The sequence below is a fragment of the Marmota monax genome, unplaced genomic scaffold (assembly GCF_021218885.2).
Source record: "Marmota monax isolate L192 unplaced genomic scaffold, Marmota_monax_Labrador192_F-V1.1 WCK01_AAM20220418_F8-fsc00118, whole genome shotgun sequence".
NCBI classification, from domain to species: domain Eukaryota; kingdom Metazoa; phylum Chordata; class Mammalia; order Rodentia; family Sciuridae; genus Marmota; species Marmota monax.
Window position 1 is genome coordinate 5315227 of NW_026695231.1, and position 23601 is coordinate 5338827.

A 23601-nucleotide genomic window follows, 5' to 3' on the forward strand; every position below is an offset into this window, starting at 1 on the left:
TCTTAGGAATATGAAACCAATCAAAAGTCAGTTTTAAATTTGAGAAGTTAATTTATTCGTTTTTAGGTTTCAGTTTTTGTAAGCCACGCCATAAGTAATCTTCTATTTCCCACTTTGATGTGTTTGTATAAGTACATGTTATGTACATGTATCTAAATGCCCACAATATGCAGACACACACAATTTAACTATATTAAACCAAAGATTAATGTCCAGAATTAGGTGACTAATATACCACACGAGCTTGATCATTTAATTAATATCAAATGTTCAAACATAAAATAAAATACAAGAACTCTTACCCTCACTTTAATATATAATTTACCTAGACAATTAAGAAAGATGGAATCACAGAAGTATAATATGCTTATAACTCTGTTCCCTTTACCTTGATTAATTGTTTTGTTCCTGACCATGCCTGGGTGGATTCCCAATTTCTGAGGTTCTAATATATATACATCCAAATGAGAAGGTCTTTCTTGTTTCCTTTGAGTCAAAAGAAAAATGGACAGAGTCATATCTATGGGGCTTAAAAGGACTGTCAGCTCTAGAAATGACCTTGATACTGTCCAATTGAAAAATCTCCCTGCAAGCTCTAGAGATAGGCACAGTTCTGTATTATGCCCAATTACAAGGACAGACATTTTCAAAATATTATTCCTGAGTAAAGAGATAGTTTAAACTTAAGGCGTTAGGAACTTTATCCCTTATTCAGGGGGTTTACTCTCAAATTACTTCATTTTGAAAAGTAACATACTATTTAGGAGGAAAAAATGAACAGCCCTAAATGACCTCAATTAAGATTGCTGATGGAAATAACTTAAGAAAGAAATAGAGTCTAAGCAATAATATAACACACTTTAAAAGCAATTATTCTGAGAACATATACCACAATTGCATGTGTGAGCTGCTATTGTACTCTAGTCTTTTAAGGAGCACTTTAAAACAATACCATGAATAATCATGCTGCGAAGAATACAAGTGTATACATATAGGATGAATAGAAAACCAAAAGCCATCCAAATAAAATATAAATAAGCATCATAGATTAGGATAATATTTTTTAGTACACTATCAATTTGAATGTGTTTTATCTTGAACAGCTTAGAATAAAATTCAAGGAAAGCTACTGTAAGGGTCTTTGATGACAAATCAGTCTCAGTGGCAATAAAGACTGATGTGAAAGATTATGGGGAGGAGTTTGAATAAGACTGGCATGACATGCAAGAGTGGACAAAGTATTATGCTATGTATATATGAATCTCGAATATAAATCATATAAGTAGACATTTGACCATTGCAAATTATCTCAAAAATACTTATTCAATACCAATAATTGGTTTTTTAAAATTCTTTTTTATGGTCCTGGGGATTAAACACAGGGCTTTGCACATGCTAGGCAAGCACCTTCTTAAAATCTTAATGAGAGAAATCTTGCCTTATATTGGTGCTCATATCATATCTGGGCAATATGGTGTTATGTTTACATATTTAAATCTCAGAATTAAGTATGCTAATGTGTGTTCAACACAGGTAAGTTATTCTTTCACTTTAAAAACAATCATGATTATTTATTTAATAATTATTTCACGTTAATTATAAGAGTGAGATGATAGTTCTCTTTTATCTTTGCAAGAAGTCTCCGTAGTCAGAAGATAATGTATTGGCTGCTTGAAATGTTACTGTTTTTAATATGAAATTTTTCCAGGACTAGAGTAGTCAGATTTAGCAAATAAAATAAAAAGAGTGTTGTATTTTGTTTATATAAAAATATGCATTGTTTATCTGAAATTCAAATTTAACCAGATGTCCTGTATTTTATCTGGCAATTCTTTTCCTGGAGTGAATTCAGAATTTACTGTTTTCACATTTAAAAGAAATGAGTGGGAGAAACTGTGCTAACTAGGAGGATAAATTTATTTGCTCAATTCCCAAACATTGAAAAATAGGAAAAAGCCCATCCCATTATGTTGACTCTACTTAACTAGCTCCCATCCAGAATAACCCCTTTCCTGTTTTCATGTTGCCTGCTCTCACACAGCTGGCTTATATACATTTTTACTTTCACTGTATAGAGCTGTTTCAGACAGAAATTGCATGAAGGATGCCATATCAAACAGCGCAACGTGGTACAGGACGCTGGAAAGAATGGTTTGGGGGACTGCACATTATTCTAATGATGGGAAATACACGGTACATCAGGGAAACGTCCCTCCGAGGTGTATTCCAGAGACATATAAAAAAAAATCATGAAGTCTGAAATTCTTTTTATCTTCTTACCAGCCTTCAAGAAAACGGTTTTTAAAAAGTGTAACATGTAGGACCTGGTGTTATTCCTGCATGACATTAGCGCCCATTACTGTTCCGCATACATTATAAACATTACACAGGGGTCATCATGAACCCTGCAGTGCAAATTTTCATAAGGCGATTTATTCCTACCTAGTGGGCACTTAAACCTCCTTTGTGTATAGGAGCAAGGTGTGTTCCAGCAATAAATAGCCGAGAAAGCACTATCGTGTCTCCTTTCCCCCTACAAGTGCAGACCTTGGTAGATCAGACTAATTCTTCTCCTTTAAAAAAAAAAAACCTATCAACTGGATGCTCTGGCACTATTACAAAAGTCACACTACTCTGGGTAGTCTGTTATTGGTTAACTAGACAAAGCCCAACAGGTCGGGTGACCTATTTTTGCTTTTTGACAGTGCAAGTCAAAGTACTTAACTTCAATCACAATCTCATTTACAAACCCCCCAAAATAAAAAGCATGACAGTGAACACTAATATGATGGTAATTTCATATTGTTTCTGCTTATGAATTTGTCTTTCCCTTATTAATCATCCAATAAAGTACTGACACTGCAGAATCCTGACGTGGCTCAACAAACCATGGACTAAGGACAGTAGCACCCTAAAGGAAGAGGCTACAGCCAAACTGGAGAAGCGCAAAGCTTTTATTAACACCAGAGGCCCATTAGAGTGCTCTCTGTTCACCTTCAGTGGAGCAATAAATGAAGAGAGCTTCACCGGAGAGGACTCCTACTGTCTTTGCGCTGGTAATGCACAGCCAAGCTGTAGTCATGTTGTAACGCTTGTAAGAAACAGATGTTCCTTCCCTGACAAATCTCCTTTCTTGATTTATTATTCATTTGCTCAAATCACAATGGAAAGTCTTTGGCCCATTAATTAAATTCCAAGCAAAATAAAATTTGCAGCAGAACTCATTACTGGTAAATGACTTTGACACTTCATCAGATTTGAAGGTAAAATAGGCGACTTTAGGAAGTTAAAGGTGGAGGAAGCCTAGGCCTTTTCTGCAACCACTGCAAGATGATAAAGATTGTGATGAAATTTTTATGTTAAGTACTGATCTTGGAAAGTTCAATTTTCTCCCCCCTGACTCACCCCCACCCTTCCTCTGTCCCCACCATGATCTGCTTTCTGGCTTCTTTTAAAGGAAGTGTGAAGGGGACACTTGGATTTTAAATGTTTATGCATGTGGGTATCACATCTTGTTCAAACACAAAAGCACATTATTTTTTTCAGTATGCAGAGAAACTTGGCACTTGTGTATTTGATGTATTACTTTTTGAATAGAGGGCCAAGGGAAATCTAATAACCATGAACTGCATCATGATAAAGGAATTAAAACTAGGACTTGAGAAAGGAGCAGAGGGAATTTTGACATCCTGATCCAAACATCCAAAGATATTAGCTAAATTGCAACAACAACAACAACAAAAATGTTAGAATTTCAAGCCATGCATGACTTACACCATAATCACAAGCAACCCAAGGGGAGAAGATAAATGTTTTCCAAAGAAGGGAAGAACTTGTGCTTTTTTTTTTCAGAAACAGAACACACATTGGAGTAACAATTTTAAAATGGCAGAAACACAACCAGCTCTACAACAAAGTTTGCTTGAATAAGAAGTGGAATTTGAGTTCTGCTTATGGAGTATCAATTTTGGTGTGCATTTTATTAATAAGATTGATCTCATTTTAATGATTCAAATATAGGTTCTCCCCATGTAATTGTGTAATTGTGTGCTGTGATACTTTTCTCCTGAAGATATTATACACTCATGGCACTAACAATTAAGGGCTTTTATTTTTAAAGAAGATATTACATCTACAATCAGACTACTGGATAAAGAAATACTTAACAAATACCACATCAAAAATGTCTCTGTTAAACAATGATACAAAATAATATATTTTTTTCACTTGAATCCAAGAAACAAAGACTATAGGAAAGAATCCAACTTCCAGTACTAAGTAGTTCTGCCCACGCAATTGAAGCAACTTCTTCTTATGAGGCATGGAAGAAGCAACATGAAAATATGGTGGCAAATTTTAAGTAAAATGTTGTAATGTTTGTCCAGGGATCAGATTATGGTATTTATTTGATTAAAATTAAGATGAAATAAAGTTGATATTAGACTCAGGTAAGCTTTAAGCAAACACTTAATTCTCAAATTAGCAGTGTTGAATAAGTAATCCTGGATATGTAAGCATCTTTACCTAAAGGCTGATGGCAATTTCAGAAGAGTTGGTGCATTTTTGGTACCCTGACAAATAATGTTTGTTAAAACACAAGTAAAATGGTACCAAGAAAGAATTGGTAATGTTACCATATTCTAGAAAATAGAGTATGTTACCTAAAACGATTGATAGAATTATGTGATTTACTTTTGTGAAAATTTAACTATATCCACAAAGCTTCCAATTACAAAGACAAACAAAAACTTATTTCACATAGACTTCAAATTAGCAGCAGAGGATCTGCCAAAACATTTTTCTCACTAATCCACATTGCTCTTGTCTCAGCTCTCCTAACTAGGCGCTCTGTCTTCAATTTCAATCTTTTTACTTGGTCTGAGAAATAAAAATACAAGAAACAAAGAAATCTAGATGTGAAACAAACAACGAAAGTCAGAAAGAGGGTTCCTTCCAAGCAGAGTCAAAGAAAGCCAAATGCATGTTATAAAGTCTAAAGGAAGCTCTGCAGCCTGGTCCTGGGTCCTGCCAAGACCTGCCACCTTTGTCCTTGACACATAAAGAGGATCCTTCTGGCCTCATGCTAGATGACATATGACTCTACAAGGTGAAAGAAGTTATCAATTCCGAATCTAAATCATATTTTTAATTGAACAAGAATACTAGACTTCCTATCAAATAGGTAACTACCTATCCAAGTAGTCACCTGAGTTGGCTACCCACTCGTTCTAATGACAAAGTCATTGCTAAAAAAATTCCTATGATTCTATGTGAAATGCCTTCAGGATTGTGTCATTTACTTAGAGTCAAATTTCTTTTTAGACTTTAGGTGATATTATAAAGAACATTTGTTCTTTAGTGACAACTTTGAAGGGGGCTCTGCTCCTTTGGATGAATTAGCTCTAGCTTATTAGATAAAAATGCCATATGACAGTCATTCAGAAGCTCTAGAGAATAAAGAAACTTGTATATAGATACCTCTGTTCACTTATTTTTGTCACTTGAAGAGTATTAAAGGGGGAGACGTAAGTGTTATAATGACAGACCCCATCAGGATCTGCTTCTGTGGCTTAAAATGAAAATTAAGTCCTCAAAGTTTTAAAAGTACACATCTGTCCTTTGAACACCCAAACAAAAGTATTAAGAAAATACACTTTATTAGTTCTGCTTACATGAAACAGTAGATTTTTGATGCCTAAATGATTATGAAAAATTGAATAGTCTTGAAGTAACTGACAAGAAAATACAGACATGAATAAGAAGATGAAATTAAAGAATATCAGGAGCCAAAAGTTGGTAAAAGAAATAATAAGACCTCTCAAAAAAGTTTTTAAAACTTGTGAAAATTTAACTATATCCACAAAATGTTCTTAAAAAATGTTCTTAAAAGCAAAAATGTTCTTAAAAAAAAAGAAGAAGGGGGAGGAGGAAGAGTTGGGAGGCAGTGGCTATAGATTTTATTTGATAGGTGTGTAAAAGAGAAGAAGTCACAGATACAGATGTAAGAAAAAGGAGAGAGGAATGCATCCTGTTGCTCTGTCCAGTAGAAGAAAAATGGCAATGTCAAGGTTCCGTGGTTTAATCACATTTCAATGGTCCCTTAGTAAGTCGTCCCCCATCATCCAAGGTTTCACTTCCTGCAGTTGCAGTTATCCACAGTCAACCATCAACATTATGGCTCCATGATCCTCCTTCAGAAGGTCCTAGTGCTACACCCTAAAGCCCACATTGTTCACCTCACTTCGTCTTAACACCTGGGCATCCTATCATCTCACAGCATCACACAAGAGGAAGGGTAAGTAGAGGACCATAAAATGCTCTGAGAGAAACCACATTCTCACAGCTTTTTATACAATATGTTGTTATACATGTCCTGTTCCATTCTCAGTTGTTGTTGTTACTCTTTACTGCCCCTCATTCATAAATTGTTTATCTCAGGTATATATGTATAAGGAAAAAACATAGTATGTATAGTTCTGTCCTACTTAAGATTTCAACCTCCACTGGAGGCCTTGGAGCATTGTGTCCTGAGGATAAGGGGGCTACTCTAGCCTTATTGGCTGGATGATTTAGTTACTTAAAACAGTGGACTTCAGGCTGTAGTTAGAAGTTCTATTTTCTCAGTCCCTCCCTTAACTCTAGACTCTACGTATAAATTTATATGGCCTCCTTGGAAACAAACAACTATTTAGAAGGAAGTTATATGAGTTATATGAGTCATTACAAATCCATGCCCTTGGCCAGGCATGGTGGCATATACCTGTAATCCCAGTGGTTAGCGGGGCTGAGGCAGGGGAATAGTAAGTTTGAGGCCAGCTTCAGAAATTTAGTGAGGCCCTAACCAATTTTGTGAAATCCTGCCTTAAAATTAAAAACAAACAAACAAGCAAAAACCAACAATAAACAAAAAAGCCAAATCATGCCCTTTGTAGCAAAAGTAATTCTTAAAGGGTAATTCAAAGGTCTATGCCAATTTGAGGGGCAGATTAATCTATGAGTATGTACAATAATCCATAGTGTACATAACATGCTGTGGAAGTTCAGATACTTGTTTGAAGAAAAAAATACCAAAAGAATGGCAAAGACTTTATAATATATGCTCCCTTATCATGCAAAAAAAAAAAGCATAAAAGTTAGGAAACATCATATACTATCTAAGTGGAATTCTAGTTAAGTTACTGAAATAAATTAAAAGTCTTACATATTATTGAAAAAAAACTGTTACAACAGCTCAATCTCAGCATTTAGAATAGAATTAAATTTGAAACATGAAAATTTGCACTGAGGATTCCAAAGACACAACGGTATAGCAGCCTAAATTTTAGACTCATTGCTGCCTTATTCTCTCAACGGCATGTGACAGTAGTGAGGAGGTAACTTCTACCTATAAGTGGAGCTCAGACCCAGTGAGTACCAGCTTATTCTAAATCATTTTATGCTGAAATGCCAAGTGAGAGAGTTCCCTCGTGACCCTGGTGAGTGACTAGTGGCAACAAAGTAGAGAGCTCCCAAGAAAACATAAGTGAATCACGTTTGAAGGGCCTTGTGTGAAGCTCAGCAGTAAAGAACAGAAGGGTTAGAAACACAGAAGATTTGCTTCTAAAGTTCTCTTTATGGCATCTAGTCTCAGACATTAGTCACTTGATCTCCCTGAGATTTGAGTCTCCTCGTGTGTAAAACATCAGATTATTAATCCTAAACCCTTTCTTATCTAACATTCTAGGGTTTCTGCATTATGGTAAATTGATTTTAGTTTTTATAGGCTCTTAGTTATATACTTGGGAATGAGAAATTTCACAGAAAAATAATAGCAATTGCTTATTGAGTGCCTATTATGTATGAGATCTGGGAAAGACGTTTAGACATATGTTTTCTATACTTTCCAACAATCTTTCAACTCCCTTTTCAGATTAAAAAAAATCTAAAACAACAACAACAAAAAACTGGTATTCAGAGATATTAAAAAACTTTGCCGAAATCATGTAACTCTTAAGAGGCTGAACTGAGATTAAAACCCAGATTTCTTTAATTCCAACACCTGCACATTTCACTTCCAAGATCTCAAATAAGTTTTTCTTAGAAATCAACAGAGGTGTTTCTGCAGAGACAGAAAAGTTGCAGATGAAAACATACTGTAAGAAATAAGAAAAAATAGCATAAGTATTCACACACACATGCACACATATACACCCACACCCCCCCCACACACACTTTACAAATATAATTGTGGAAACCCTTCAAAATTAAAACATCAGGAGAAAGGAACTTCTTAACATTGAAATACTACCCAGGAAGGGATTTAAACACAACTCAAATTAATATACAATACTAATTGTTTATTTCATTCAACAAATATTTCTGGAGTATCTACCATGTATTGGGTTTGATGAGGGGCCTTGGGAATAGACACAGCCTCTGCCCTTGGAGAAGTCTTGACCACAGCAAGAAAAGTCTTGATCATGGCATGCTATGTGTGCAGAGAGAGGATAGGTGTGGAGAAGTATGGAGGGGGAGTTTCCAACACAACCTGGATATTAGGGAAGACTCTTGATTGAATCTTGAAGCAGTGCAAGGATGTGCCAAGGAGTGGTGAGAGAGAACAGAGAGATGAGAAATGGTTTCTTAGGCTGGGGAAACCATGAGTTCAAAAAGGTAAGAAATGACCCTTTGGAAGATAGTTTGCGTATAGGAACATGGTGAACAAGGTTGATGATCAGGCTGGAGAGAAGGGGCTGGGCCATTTCATGAAAGCCTATGGAGTCTTAGTTACCAAATTGAGCTTGTCCTGAGGGGAACCGGAGCTGTGAAAGAATTTTAAGATAGAAAGGAGTAGGATAAGAGTTTTGGGTGGAAAACTGACCATGGCTGGTGTATGAAGGAGCTGCTAGAATAAGGTGAGGTACAAGACCAAGGTGAAACAGTTACCAAGGAGATATTATCAAAACCCTCAGAAGTGATGCTCAGAATCAACCACACAGGACACGTGATAATAATGTGCTATGTAAGAAAACTATGGACAAAATGTTATAGAACACAGCTATTACAGTATGAAGTCATACAGGGACTCATGCTCAAAAGGACCCTCAGTGTGATGAATGCTCTGCTGTTGGCACCTGGTATTTTATAGGTGAAGTTTGATGGGGCAATAGAACATGAGTATGAACAGAGAGATGCACATGATATTCGTGCACCCTGTTCCTTGACATCACATTTGTATACAGTGTTTGTAATGCCCTGTGAACATAGAATTCCAGAGGATGCATGGTATGCAGGATTCAGCAAGACTCAAACAAATACAAGATTAGAGTGTTACATTTGTGATTAAGCAGGGGCCTTGACATCCACAAGAGACTGCTTTCTACTTGATCCCAAAATGCTTCGAACACAGAAAGAAGGCAATGATAATCCAAGAAATGTGAATGACTAGGGAGTTCTACCATATCTTTCCTGAGCTCTTCTTTGTGCTGCACTTAGGGTGAAAATGTGTACAGAGAAGAAAAAAGAAAAAAGAAGGCAACCGATTGTTCCTGTTCAGTACCTGGGCACTTATCATCTGAAGCTAAAGGTAAAGGGTATTAATAGAGCGAGTTTGTGTCAAGAAGTGAAATGCAAAGAGTTGTTTTCACTGATTGTGGAAAGATATGCATGTTTAAGCTCCGAAATCTGAAAGGTGTAATTTTGGTGATTCCACATAAATTACATTTGAATTTAAAACTGGTATTATGCAATATAAAGATGAATAGCAAAATTGATGCTAATAATTTAAAATGTTAATTTTTCTTTAGTTAGAAGAACATTCAATAGCCAATAAATAACATCATGATGCTTCAAAAGAGTGATCATGAAAAAAGAAATGATTTTTTATATGTTATTTATATGTTAGTACCTTTAATGGTGCTTTTTTACCCCTGCTTTTTAAATATGAGACTACATTTTCATTATGCACTGAGCCCTGCAAATTACATAGCTGGCCCTGATTCTAGGTGTGCAGAGACATTCAGAAGAAATACGTGAACGTTCCTTAGTAGAGGGAGAGTAACTGAGTATTACAAGTGTGGTCCATGTCTTAGAGTTGGTCTCTGATGAGATGTCAAGATACAGCAATTGAGAGCACTTAGAAAGATCATAGCAATTTGACAGAATAATTTTATGTCTGTTGAATCTAGTAATAAAAATATTTCAGCTTATATATTGTATGTATTTGGGTTTCGAAATTTATTTCCCAATGACTCATTTTTTTTACTCTATTTAACAAACAAAGATCAGCTCACAACAGATTGGAAATTAAAACAAGCCAACCAACAAAACCTACTCTTTCCCTACAGATTGCTTGAGGATCCCAAGTGAAGGGCATCTTCCTCCACTCCATGCTATGTACATTTTGTCCATAAACTGCTGTTGCATAGAGATATTCTGTCTTTGCAGGAATGTGATCAGTTGGGGAACAGATGTTCAATTCTTTCTAAAAAAATGACAAGAGATTTTTATTATCATACAGCCATGTGGAAGGAACTGCCAGATAGCAACAAGAATGCCCCTGGTTAGCAGAAGTTTCTCTCTTTCTGCCTCAGTTTTCCTGCTCACTGATCCATGGACCTAATCTGGGTCCATGGATCCTCCATCCTTTCCTCCTTTCCTTCCCTCCTGGTCTATATCTTCCATCATTGTCCTTCTAATCACAGTAGAACTTTGGTTGCCTCCCTCTTTCATTTTCTGTCTGAATTTTCCCAGCTCCATGGTTGTCAATCCTGGATACTTGTTACAATCACCTGAGGAGCTTCTTTAAAATCCCTGGACTTCACCATTGGTCTTTTTATATTATTGCTCTGGAATAGGTCCCAGGGTATAGTATTTATTAAAAACTCCCCTATAGATTCCACTGTGCTGAAACCCCAGGCTTGGAAAATTTACTGTTCTTTTTTCTGTTTTGACATTTCATCTGCAATATGTGATAAAGAGTTCTACAGTGGACCAATCACTTCCACTCCCAATGAGGAAATATGCTTCACCTATGTCACAGGAATTGCCAGCCATCCCCTTTGCTTATGACCAATGAATGGTTATCAGGAGAAAGGTTGCAATTGCAGAGGAACCGTACTGGAGCAGGACTTCCCGGGTGATGCTGGCTCTGCTGCTTCCTGGTTGTGAGATCTAGGACAAGTTTCTTAGCCTCTGTGTATCTCAGGTTCCCCATCTACAAAATGGAGGTAAAGATAACACTTAGGATTATTTAAACAACATAACTTATATAGGTAATGCACTTATAGGTAGTGCATAGGTAGTGCTTGCACATAATAAACACTGCTAACATTCTTATTTAAATAATAATGACCATAAGTCAGATCTTCTACGGTACCTACTCTAAGGCACTATGTAATACCTATCCTCAGTTCCCTTCCATTCTTCTTTGAACTTAGTCTCATATTTTATTGCTCCATTCTTTTCCTAATTCTTGCCAATCCCTGAGACTGATGTTCTATAGCTAACCATCCTTACCCATGCATTTCTTTTCATCCCTGCTGCCCTTGCCTAGGCTATGTTCTGATAGTCTCTCCCCTCTCTCTTTTTCAGGATTGGATCATTATTCTCATTATAAAAACATGCTAAGGTTGCTCCTTCAAATAAAACATCTTTGCAGATCATATTCTGATTTTTGTTTCTTGCCAAGCTTCTTTATTCTTGCTGAATATTTTTTCCTGGATGCTTCGATTTCAATATATTTGTCCTCTGTGAAACTCATGTTTAAGCCCATTAAGAGGATGGGAACTTAATTGAACTATGGCCTTTTGGAGTGAAGCCTTTGGGAGGTGATTAGGACTGAACAAGTTCTTAAAGGTGGAGCCCTCATGATTGAATCCTGGTGGCTTTATAAGAAGAGAGAGAGACCAGAGGATGTGTACATGTTCCATGGTGATTCTGTTCAACATATTGGAACTCTTCCAGCATGAAAGCTATCCACAGATATGGCCCCTTAACCTTGGACTTCCAGAACCATAAGCCAAAATAAACCTTTTGTCTTTACAATATATCCAGTCTATAGCACTGTGCATTAGCAACAGAAAGTTTGCTAATATGCCAAACCACTTTTCTAAACTCTTAACCAGTTAGTAATCTAGAGATCAGTTAGTAATCTAGAGTCGACCACTTTTGCTCAAAAAGTCACTTTCTTTAGTGATATTTTCCCCTACTTATTACACTGTTTCTTTGCAGTATTTACTGCTTCGACCACCTCCTCTTACTTGAGAGTCTCTCCATCCTCTGTTCTCATGACGTTCCACACGCTGCTTCTCACCTCTCCACTGCTTCTCAGTCTAATTTGCTGATAGGTTTTCCTGGGCAAACCCTCTAATGCTAGCATTTCCTAAAGTACTGACTTAGGTTCTGATCCCTTTCCTTTATTCTGTCTCCACTGAAACCTCATTTGGTTTGTTGATTTCTCTACATGGGTGAAATGAAATTCTCTATCTCTTCTCTCTCTGAGCCTTTGTTTTCAACTTCTAACTAGACATCACTACCTTGCTAACACAAAAACATCACTGACTCAGTAAAAATAAAATTCCAGAACCTCTTTTCCGCTATTTGTCTGCTGTGTTTCCCAATTTTATCAAACACATCACCTTCCTGCTAGTAATATAGACCTGAAACATACATGCTAGGTACCATGACCCCTCTTTCCCAGGTTTTCTCCTCACTGAATTCCAGAATACAGCATGTCAATGCTATCTATGCAATGTATTTAATATTCACTTTCTTATTTCCATTCTTACTGCCAAAACAGTAGGTCAGGACTTCATTACCTTCAGCAGAACTACTGATATATCTTTAACTCTTACCCTGGTCTCCCCATCTCTATTTCACCTTAGACCCTACTACCACAGAGCTCTGATTATATCTTGTGCCAAAAGCTTCAAAGGCTCCCTACAGCCCCAAAAGTAAAGAATTAAACTTAGCCCAGTATTTAAATTCTTCTACAGTAAAATCTCAACCCATTTTTCAGTATATCAAGCAAGAATCTAACTTAACTACTGAAGTTCCCTATCTCTGTGTTTTTCATTCCTCGCCTCACTCTCCCAAACTCAATCTACATCTACATCTAGTGTAGATGCCTGGAGTGAAATTTAGAAACCAGGCCAGGAGCTCATGTTCCATATATCAGGGTTGTTTGGCAATGGCAGATGGAAAGGTAGGCCTATTTACTTTAGATCTTCACGATGACAAGAGCACGGTGGCTTAGAGGACCACTCAGCCTGGATTAATGATTTGGTCTGTGCCCTAAAGAAGGTCAAGAAATTGCCAGGGTGAATAATGACTGTAGATGCTGAGAATTTGTCTGTAACAAAAACAGCCTAAAGTAACAATAAAAGTATGTGGATAGTTGAAGAGTTTACACACACACACCCACATAGCGCTTATAATTGCTAATAGTGTAATTTATTCATTTAAAATAATATAAAGCATAATAGTAACAAATGAGTCTTCATGTCCATTGGATGTATTATAATTTGGGGTGACAACTTATAGCGGTAGAACACTGGCACCATGTCTTATTACAGCTTTGTCTCACCTTTCACGGATGTTCTGGCCCATCATATTTTCTTTTTGATCCCCATTTTCTCCAGAAAACTGTAGCTAAGAAGCTCTACCCAAAAATACAACTCTCCCTCCCTCTCCTCGCCCACAACCCATGGTCAGCCACAAGTCTCACCCACTAAAAGTTTATTCCCCATAAGATGATTCTTTGGGGGAAATACGTAGTTTGATTACAAGGTGCCTTTATTTTTCAATTAATATCTGAGCTTTCCAAAGGACTTGTTCTACTTTGTAATAATGTTTTAATTTTGCCAATTGAACACCATCAGAATATCCCAGTGGTTGAATATATGGAATGATAGGACTAGAAATGGAAAAAAAGAAAAAGTACCAGTAGAAGATAAAATGTGAAGGGGAACCAGGACAGAAAGAGTAAAATGGGAAATTTTAAAGAGAGCTGAAGTCCTGTATTAAGTTGGTACTTTGAAGAAAATAAACCCATGTTTCCCTTATACCAGTTTGTAATCCTGAACTTAGCCAGGCCGTCTGTGCCTACATTGCTGACTCCTGGGCATTAGAGAGCCACAAAACATGTTCTCCTGAGCAGAGAGTGGGTGCTTATAGTCTCTTTGTTACAGGTCAACTTTATATCTGTCAAAGCACCAATTTACAGAACTACAAAACCTTTGGGTTAAGTTGCTTCTTACGAATGGTTCATGATACAAAAGTGTGACTTATGCTAAAGCAAGAAACACAGAGGCAAAAATGCAGGGATAACTTGGGAATCCAAAAGTTGACTTCGGGTATGACCTTGGAAAAGTCATGAAGCTTCTAGGCCTGTTTTTATACCATAAAATAATAACTTGGATTTCTATGAAAACCCTTTGAGCAACTCTGAAAGCCAGCATGTGACAAGGTATTTTCTCAGCAGCCAAAACATTCTCTATAACTGATGATTTTTTTTTTTATGCATGGAAAGACAGACATAAATGTTACAGTTCAGTTAATGTTTGAAGTTTTCTCCTGCACAAAATAATAATGCAAATAGCCAGAACACACAAAGCTAAGTGTAATAATTCTATCAGGTTTAAATACTCAGAGGCTTCCAATGCAAAGTAATTTGAGCAGCATCAGAAATATACACCATGGGCAGCAAACAGTCCTTTTACATTTAATTAGGCAAAGAAATGCCAGCTGAATGGGTTAAAAATTGCCACTATTTCACAGTAAGTGATTTTCTTAACCCCCAAGGGTTCAAATTACTTTGGCAGGAAAAGCAATTATGCAATTAATAGGGGAAAAATCTCCAGAGCTCTGTAATTTGCAAAGAGGTAAAGGTTCTGCGCTGGCCTGCAGGGGACAGCTGATCTCTGAAGCCCATTTTCATTCTCTTTTCTTTCTTTCTTTTCTGTCTTTTTTTTTCCTTCCATTTTGACCACACCCGAAATAAAAACCAAGGATATTTTGAGGAGTAGGAAAGCACAACAGCTCAGATAATGTCCCCACCAGTATATTCATGACAGGCTCATCAGAGTGGAGGCCTGCAATCGGAAGATTAAATACCCATTTACCAGCATCAGAGGAGAGTTTGGTTTTATAATGTATTGTCCTCTATTCCCCGGGAGGCTGCTTTGTTTGATAAAATGCTGAGTGTGGTGTAAAAATATCCCTCTCACTGTAATTTGTACTCCTCTCCATTTAGAGCTATTCTTGCTGCAAACGAGAATTGAAAGCTGCTAAAATTAAGTGGTGTCAGTTCTCAATGACACTTTAATGATAGAGTGCTCAGCAAATGAGATGAGAATGAATTCCAGCATCTCTGCTAAAGATAGTAACCAGTCCCAAACACTGTAATGTTCCAATGGGGCCACACTTCACCTGCTTCATTCATATTTAGTAGAACTGAAATAGAGAAACTAGCATTTAAGTGGCCATAAAAAGAAAGGTGAAAATACCTGATGGCCATTGGTTCAAACTAATTGGAGTTTGGGGTTTTAAGTCTAAGATCCTCCCTTGGGCCTAGCCTCCTACTGCTTTATCACAGAAACAGGATGTTATATCTAAAGAGAGTACAGTATGTGTCCCATTGACCAAAAAAGCCTCTTCTGGTACTGTGACCAAGAGGCATGAGGCTCTGATTCATTTGGCTTGACATTTGTTGTATTGTCATGTTCTCATGGACTTCAGTGTCTGGATCACTTTCCAACCAACATGGTGTCTGTGATGGACAAAGGCGACTTCATTCTCACCATGGGGGAGAAATTGCCATAGATCCCTAAGCATCTAATGGGTGCATTGTAAAAACTAGAGGAGAAAACATGGGAGAGGGAAGTATGTTGCAGTGCCTCCCAGGTAATGCACAGTAAATTCTGGGGCAATAGCGCAAACATTACAGAGGTCCCTGTGCATCTACCAAGGCCACACAAGAGGCCAACTGACTAAAGCAAGAGCCTGAGTGGATAGATAACCTTCCTCACCCAGACTCTGGTGATCAGCATCACATATGGAGTCAAGGAAACTTGAAGGCAAATTCACAAAAATCTTGTTTTACAGGCATACAATGCAATCCAATGATTAATTTCAGTATCAGAGGCTACAAAGGCCACCCCAGAAAATATATATACATGTGTGTGTATACACTTGTGTATGTGTGTATATGTGTGTACAAAAAATATAAACTGTTTAAGGAACTTATAACCCACTTAAAGCAACAAATAATTATGAAAAATAATTCTAGACAACTGTTTATTTCAAAGAAATTTATAGGCATGTCTATATCAGGCACAGAGAAGATAGATAAATACAGGAAAAAGACCATTCTATTACCCAGGAGACCCTTGTTTGAGAATGGTATCCTGGAGAAGGTGATCTGGGGGTGGACCTTGAGGAAGTAAAAGACATGGATAGGAGGAGAAGAGTGTTTCTGGTAAGAAGGTGTTTCTGGCAAGAAGAAATGGTAAAGTAAAGATATGGAGAGACTGCCCCATTTGGTACTGTATTAGAAGGAATAATGAGAGAAAGGTGGCTGTTTGCATGAATAGGTACATCCTGCATGGATACCTATGTTTTCATCTAAAGAGTTTGAATGGAATCTACTTAATAACAAAGTTTCCATAGATCCCTAAGCATCTCATGGGTGCATTGTAAAAACTAGAGGAGAAAACATGGGAGAGCGAGGAATGTTGCAGTGCCTCCCAGGTAATGCACACTAAATATCAGTGTATTGTGGGGTTATTTTTGAATGGGATGAGATATACTGAACAGGATGCTTTAGGAACTAACCTTTGCAAGACGAACCACAGATGGGGAGAACTGGGGCTGTTGCTGCAATCCGACCACAGGGTGACAAGCATGACTCTCACCACTGTGAATGCAGACCATATGTCACTAGATTTCCAAAAAGCTGCCATCTGCCACCGTGGCAATCTGATGGACCTCTGCTGCCTAGATGATGCTGACCAGGGACCTTCTGGACAATGTAGCCTACTCTAAAATGTAGTTCACACATGTTTCTTGAAATTACAGAGTGGTTTTAGAAACAGGCAGATGTGGCACACAGGAAACTGAAGAAAATAGTGAGGCTCATTGATGGTTCTTTTATGGGAGGGCTTCATTAACAATCTGGAGAACACTGGAATTCTGTGTGGCAGGGTGCCATAAATGTTTGTAAAAAAACTTCTTGGATGTTTTAAAATGAATACTCGTTTTTGCAATCAGATCTTAATGGAAAATATTGAAACAATTTTATTTCTATATCACTCAAGACCATTAGTGGTTTGGCAGCACAGCAAAGTGAATTGAAATCACACTACCTCCTCTGAGCTTCCGTCTTCTTTTATATCCATCTATCAACTTGCAACAACCAAAGAAGGGCCACCACTTGTTGTGATTGACATGACAGGGGCTAAAAGTGCTAGCAATGTGCTCCACATCAGCGAAGGGCTTACAGTTTTTTCTTTTCAAAACATGGGTGAACAAAATGTTTACAGGTTCTTTTCTTAACTTCATGGAGTAAAGGATACCCAAGTGAATCGTTCCATTTTGGTTTTTATTGAATTCTCTATAGTTTGGATCTATTTTAAACTCAGCTGGTTTATTATTGGTACATAATAATTATACATAATTGTTATTACATGTTTGTACATGCACATGATGTAACAATAAAAAGTGATCATTTTCATTCCCCTCTCCTCTTTCTTCCCTTGTTTCTCTTCCTCTATTCTACTGGTCTCCCTTCTATTTTTCAGAGCATTTTTAAAATAAATTTATTGAGGTATAATTTATGTGTTATAAACTGTGGTTTAGAGTATCCTCTAAATGTACAATTCAATAAGCTTTGACATTTGTATGTACTCCTGAAACCAACACCACAATCAAGTTCCTTCACCCTACAAAATATTCCCGATGCCCCTTCATGGATCAACTTTTTTAAAACACTATAGATTGGTTTGTAGTTTTTTGAAAGTATTATATAAATGGAATCAGTGGCTTGTGTTCATTGTTCCTTCTAATTGTTCAATGTATGAGCATACCATATTTTATTTCACTATTTATCTTGTAGTGACATTCGTTTTGAATACGATTGAACTTTCTCAAACCAGAAGGAGGGCATAGTCACCCTGGACAGAGTTTCCAGTTCTCCACCTCCTCCCAGTTCCTAGGGTGGTCAGTCCACGAATCTGCCTTATACAACTATCTCCCAGTGGCCACCTTCCTGTGGAACTGCTAGGTACAACCCACTTGACTTGCCCATTGACCCTCATCCCACAGGGACTGCACAGATGTGCCACAGAAGCTTCCCTCTCAGTCACAGTGTCTCTCGATGGAGCGTGTGCCTGGTTGCTCTAGAACCCCCTGTTAAGAACTCCCCCAGGGAAACTTGCTGGATAAGGCCTGAGACCACATGGGCCTCTCACCTTGTCTTGCTCCCCACCCGGTGGTTGAGCCTGCCTGGAACTGCTCCCCCATCTCCTGTGGTTGCTCTCTTCTCTCTGGAATCTGTAAGTAGTAAACTATGCTTCTGTTACTCTGAGTTTTGCTGTGCTGCCTCCTCTGTGTCTTGCTTGACCGACACACCCAAACCTGACTCTCCCCCCTTTCAGATTCTCCTGGAGAGTGGCTATGTTGGTTGAGACAACTCAGAGAGGAGCTTAGAAAAAAAATTTTTTTTTTGGTATGAACAAGTTTCCTATGAGAGGGACACCTAGTCACAGGTCAGACACTTAGGCATTAGGTCATCTACCAGGATAAAGAATCCTGTGAAAGGCATTCTGTGAATGTCCAAAACCATGTCCCCAGAAGTACCATCAGGGCTAGGCTCTAGTTTACAGTCACTCAACAGAAAGAAACCTCAAGGCCAAATTAGAGGAAAATACAAAATACCCATTGATCGGTGTGTTAATTTCCTAGGGCTGTCTTAATAAGCTCCCACATGAGTGGCTTAAAAACAGAAAATTTTCTCTCACAGTCTTAGAGTATGGATATTTAAAATCAAAGTGTAGCCAGGGTCACATTATCTCAGAAAACTCTAGGAAAAATCTATCCTAGGACTTTTCCCCAGTTTCTGGTGGTTGCTGGCAATCCTTAGCATTGTAGACTCAATTCATTTTCTGCTTGCATCTTCACCTGGCTCTCTCTCTGGTCTGTGATGCAAATCCCCTCTTCTTATAAAGATAACAGTCATATTGGATTTAGGGCCCACCCTATTTCAGCATGACTTCCTATGAACTTGATTTCCTCTGCAAACCTGTATTTCCAAATATGATGACTTAGAAGCACCAGGTAGATATGAATTTGGTGATGGTGGAAGAATATTATTCCACTCAGAACAGTGGGCATTCAGCATTTACTATTTTGCTTTCTATGAATTAGGCTGGTATGAGCACTAGTGTATAAGTCACTATGTGCGTGTATACTTTCCTTTGTCTTTGGTAAATACCGAGGCATGGAATGTCTGGCTTGCATGGTAAATGTGCTTTACTTATTAAAAACTGCCAAAAATTTTATAAAGCAGCTGTACCATTTTATGAGAGTTTAGTTATTGTACATCCTTGCCACATTTGGACTGGTCAGATTGATTATTGATAGAGCTCCTTACCTAGGTTGATACAACTTCTTTGTCAGACATACATACTGGGAATATTTTCTTCCAGTCTATGGCTTGCCTTATTATTATTTTTTTGCTAAGAGCAAAAGTTTATAATTTTGATGTTATAACCAATTCATAAACAATTCCACAGTTTGTGCCCTAAGAAATTTACCTATTCAAGGTTTCCTCTTCCTCCTTCTCTCCTTTTCTTCCCCCTACTCCTCCACCTTCGTCCACCTCCTTCCTCTATTTCTGTAAATGAAAAGATAACAAAATGGACATGATTCCATGTAATGCAAGGCAGCTCAGATAGTTGATTTTAGATAGTTTAAATTGAGAATATAAATTAGGCATCCAGGTGGATCAAATAGATATGTTTAGAAGGTAGCGGTGAGGGATGGGCTAGAGATGTAAATTTGGGAGTTACTGACAAAACAATATATTTAACGTCATCAGACTCACTAACATCAACAAGAAAATTAGTGTAGATTAAGAAGAGTCTTACCAAAGACTGAGAACATTTTAACTTAAGAGGTCTGGAAAAACAGAAGGAACTAGCAAAAAAAAGAATGAAAAGGAGTGACCAGAAAAGTAGGAGAGAATCCGCAAGTGTGGTGTCCTAACAGCTAAGATGAGAAAGTGTGTCAAAGAAGAGGGAATGGTCAACAATTGAGGGCTGATGCGTCACAGGAAACAGGCAGGCATCAACCATGGTTGTCCAGAGGAGTTTTTCAGTGACTGAGATCAGAGAACTTAAGACTTCAATGGAAGACAAATAGAGTAGAGTAGGTATGATAGAGAATTGGAGGATATGGAGACAGCAACTTTTTTTTTGAGAGAGAGAGAGAAATTTTTAATATTTATGTTTTTAGTTTTAGGTGGACACAACATCTTTATTTTATTTTTATGTGGTGCTGAGGATCAAACCCAGCACCCCCGCGCATGCCAGGCAAGCGCGCTACCGCTTGAGCCACATCCCCAGCCCCAGAGAGAGCAACTTTTGTAGAAGTTTTGCTTCAACAGAGCCACTCAGTTTCTGGTGGGGGAAATAGGATGGAAACTATTTTTAGTACAAGTTTCCTTGAAGGGCTGTTGTGGTAACTGTGTATATACCGATCAAAGTGAATACACATTAGATCTAAACTGTGCAGATTACACACAAACTATACAAAGACAGAATTGAACACATCTTATTGGTTAGAGGGAGATTTGACTGGTTAAAGGTCACATTAATTAGGACTGCTTTGGTTGAAAGGAACAGAACCCCTCTAGAGCCAACTTAAAACAAAAAGGGAGTTAATTATAAGAATATGAATATCTTGCAGAATCTGAGGGTGCAGATGTAGTTGGTCTCTGACATGGGTTAATGGATACTTCTAGTACACATTCTTTATCTGTATCTCTACTTCCCTCCGGAAGTTGTTCTATCCATTTCTTTTAGTTTTGCAGGCTTTTTTCCTCTGTATCTCATGGTGAAGTGGGAGAGTATCAAGAGCCATCTGAGGGTTCTATGTGGACTACATCAGCATTGCAGCTGGTGAGGGGATAGGTCTGGCATGGGAACTTTCCATGGCACCTCCTCCCCACCAGGAATAGACCACCTGATGCAGGAGTATTCCCTCTCTGCTCTGTCAAAGGTCCCACACAGCACCCAGCACCAGAGATGGGGTGACATGTTGTAGCAGCACAGCCCCTCTGAGTTAGGTGTGATCTGCCAAGATGCCAATCAACCTACTGACTGCAAGACATCACAAAGCAAGACTCCACCCCTGAAACCTTATTCCTGCCTTTGATGTACCCCCTTAAATAAACCACAGGAGCTATTTTCTAATTGTCCAACTCCAGCTTCTGTGTGGACTGGACCTGTCAGAAAATATCTTTCTGACTTTGTATTTGTTCTTCATTAATGATTCTAGACTTTAATTCCTTAGGTGGCTTAAATCCTCCTGAACAGGAAGAAGAACCCCTAATGAGGTGCTGGATGCCTCCCCATAGTAGAACCTTCTCTACCGCTTCCCTACCACTGAAGTGTCTCATCCCTCAGACACTTCTCCATTCCAACTGTCCTCAGCCCATCTCAAAATTAGTTTCTCTTATTGACGTACCTATGTCAAGTGCCACCCCTGACCTAAGCAACTGAAGTCATGGGAATCAACTGGTATAGTAAAACCACAATGCAAGGAATAACTTCTGGTGGGTAGAATGAGCCACTTCCAGATTATAGGGAGTTGAGTCCTGGAAGATAATACAAAGTGTAAAGTACTACACAGATGAACCACTCTTCTGAATACAGTAAAATGAGGTAGAAGCTCATAAAGATCAGTCAAAACAACAACTACATTATACAAGTATACAGAATTCACAAAAGTTATGTACATATACGTGTGTGTACATTTGGCTTGAGGTTGAATTTCTTGACTTTACTGGAACATTTGTCTTCCTAATTGTGATGTACATAGTCTTATAATAAAATTGATTTATATTCAATTAACAGTGAGTTTAGACAGGATAGAAATGGCTTGATGAATGAGGAGGTCTCACTAGCTCCCTACACATGTATCCATCTAATCACGCATTTTTTTTCTAGTGAGAAATTTGAGCTACTGAAAACTCAAGTGCCATATGTAAGATCTTTTGGCTGGTTAACAAAAAAGCCAGAAGTTTTTTCACCTACTTTAATATTACCAACTGCTACTCAACTTTGCCAGAAGATACACAATATTCATGCAAATATGTCTGTAAGGAGCTCTCTTTTCATCTTCAAAGATGAACTGATGGAAATAATAATTGTGTGGGTTGAAATTTAAAATATATATATATATATATATATATATATATATATAATCTATATTATATACAATATAGATCATCTATATTATATATATATAATATATATGTGTGTATATATATGTTTTACTGTGCTTGGGAAACAATTTTCTATTTGATTTTAGCTATATCAATATTTTTATAAATGTGAGAAAACCCAGCTGCATCAAATGCACATTAAAAAAGAGGAAGTGAAGCTGAAGAAGTGTGTGTAGAACCTTCTAGAAGTAAGGAGGTGTGGCATTTACAAGGACAGAGAAGACAGCATGGCACCCATATGCCCAAGTCTGCTTCAGCACCAGCAAGTCCTGTGGCAGTTTACCCTCTTGGGACAGTGATAACAGATAGAGCAAGAATGTTGAGCACATTACCTACAACATCATTCCAGTCTTGTTAGCAAAAAAATAATATTTTTCCTAAGTTTGCATCACATCTTATTAGACTTAGGATACTATTATCTACATAGGAGATTTAAAGTGTCCTTTTGATAAGTAATGCAATAGGTAAAACATTAAACTATAGATATTTTAGAATAAAAATCAATTTGATCTCCCTATGAGTTATGCAGAAATATCTCCAAATTTCTTCCAAGTTCATTTGGCGTTCCAAGGCTGCCTTACTGAGTCTTCATAATTGGCATGGTATTCAATCTTCCTGGACCTGTTTTCTCTCTTCAAATATATATATATATATATATATATATATATATATATATATATAAATATAATATATATAATATATATATAAATATATATATAAATATATATATATAAATATATATATAAATATATATATATATATAAATATATAAATATAATATATATAATATATATATAAATATATATATATATATTTATATATATATATAAACAAAATCTACTTGATGGAGTTGGTTCCAAAATGGTTAGGTAATTTATATAAAGTGCTTAATATCTAATTGCTGCTAAAACAGAACAATAAAAAAATATATCTTTTCCTTTGACTATACTATTCATTTTTTACCATATTTTTCCACACCAATATCTTCTAGTTTATGGTAGAAAGGAGGAAAATATGAATATTATACAAGATGCTAAAAAACTCGCTTATCCCAAAATATATTTTTCAGTGCAAGAATACTACTAATTTTATTTTCTATTTAATACATAATCTTCCAT